A 2095-nucleotide genomic window follows, 5' to 3' on the forward strand; every position below is an offset into this window, starting at 1 on the left:
TGGAAGGAGGGAGTGGGGGAGCGGTGGGCACAATTGAGGAAGGAAGACCAATTATGAGGCTCTTGTAGTATTTCAGGTGGGAAATGACAGATCTGAACTGAACTCACAATGGCACTGAGAATGGGGAGAAGGAGGTAGATCCTGAGCAAAGGAAGTTGAATGGATGGGGATTGGTGGGTCCCAGAAGATGTGGTGATGGAGGGAGAGGAACAAGCCAAAGGTTTCCCCAAGTGTCCAACTCACACCTGGAGAAAGGCTGGTCCGCATCCCAGCGTTATCAGTGTGCGATGGGGAGGGAAACTGAGGCCCTAAGAGGAGCTCTGATGAAGCTGACACAATGCATCAGGGGCCGTTTTGGCCTAGAACCCAGGAATCCTTACAGCTGAGCTAGGGAGGGCCCTTTCTATTGTACCCGCACATTTTCAGGTTTGGATGGAAGAGGAAAGCATCACATGGAGTAGAACGATGGCATCGGATTGGATGATCTTAAGTTGTTCCTTCAGCGCTCTCAAATGTCCTGGCAGTTGATCAGATGAGTTTTTGTGGCAGCAAAGCCCTGCTACAATATCAGATTCAACATTCGGCCAAGAACCCATTCATGTTCTAAAATAATCAGCAAATGAACAGATGCTGACCGATGCATCTAGAGACTAATTGTTTATGTTGTCACAGCATCAGGACCAGAATTGTTGACCCGGAAAATGACTGCTGCTTAGCATAATATTGCAGACAGTGGGATCCAGGAGCAGAGAAGACGAGAGTTCTAGACTTTGAAACTCTTAAATTGCAAGTACTGTTCCTTAAGTAGAATATTTAACTGAAAATATTTAGAATTTAGTCTTAGCGATTAGAATCACAGCTCCCCTGTATTCTTGCCTGATAACATACAATCCTAAGATACTCCTGACAAGTGATTTCCTATCCTCCATTTGAATATTTATATAATAAAAATTTTCCCTGAGTTAAGGTCTTGTCTCTTCCTGTTAAAGAGATATGATCAGAAACTGATATAAAAATATTAAGGAAGACTTTGAGTATCAAGTATCACCCAGTATCAAGATTTACTTTTCTTAACTGAGGCTTCCTCTGAGAAGGGCCTTTACATGTAGTCTTCCTTTCTACCTGTAGAATCTGTTGGTCCTTGCCCTCCTTTCCAGGTCAGACTCCCCAGTGACTCAGCAGAAAGTGTTGGAAGACTGCCATTTTCAAGACGCACTTCCAGAGACTGGAGACATATTTAACAATTTAATGCTGGCAGTAAAGGACAGATCTGAGTTAGAAGGTACTAGAGTGCTAGGGTCAATAGTTATTGATCCTTTGGAGAGAGAGAGTTTTGTGTGACTTCCTATATCTATTTTATTCTACAATAAAAAGGTTAAAAAATATATTAGAAAACCTGTTTTGAATCCCTCGGGCTAATTGCACAGGACCACCTTCTCCTGGATCACATCCAAGGACTTTCCAGTGTTGGCTTACCCTCCAGCCACCTTATCTTTAACTTGTTCAAATACATGCTAGAAACTGTCTTTCTAAAATGCCCTGCCCCTGTAATTTCACCTGGGTTGTATGCTGAGAATTAGGAGTAAAGATGCTTGAGGGTCTTTAGTTGGCTTTTTGGACCTTCCTTCTCTGGCTTGATGAATCCATGGCACGTTCTTTTTAGGACTATTTGAGTTTAAAGCTTTCATTCGGTTTCTGCATGGGAATTGTCTTCCTGGTTGGCCTTGCTTTGTTTGGCCTCGTGCATTATTTATATGTTCAGAGACTAAGCTGCAGGGCATTTTTCTAACTGAATCACATCTTCCTGTTTTCAAATCACTAATTAAACTGTTTTTCCTACTTCAAGATCTTTTTAAGCATTCCCTACAAGATTTATTTGTTTGTTTGTGTGTTTTTAAAGATTTTATTGGGGAGTTGGGGAAGGGGAACAGTGTTGGGGAATTAGAGAAGGAGAACAGCCAAGTTGTTGTCCTTCAATCTTAGTTGTGGAGGGCGCAGCTAGCTCAGCTCCAAGTCCAGTCACCATCTGACCGCCAGTTGGCAGCTCTCAGCTGCTCAGCTCAAGGTGCCGTGTTCTATCTTAGTTGTGTGTGGG

Source organism: Hipposideros armiger, unplaced genomic scaffold (genome assembly GCF_001890085.2).
Source record: "Hipposideros armiger isolate ML-2016 unplaced genomic scaffold, ASM189008v1 scaffold_190, whole genome shotgun sequence".
NCBI lineage: Eukaryota > Metazoa > Chordata > Mammalia > Chiroptera > Hipposideridae > Hipposideros > Hipposideros armiger.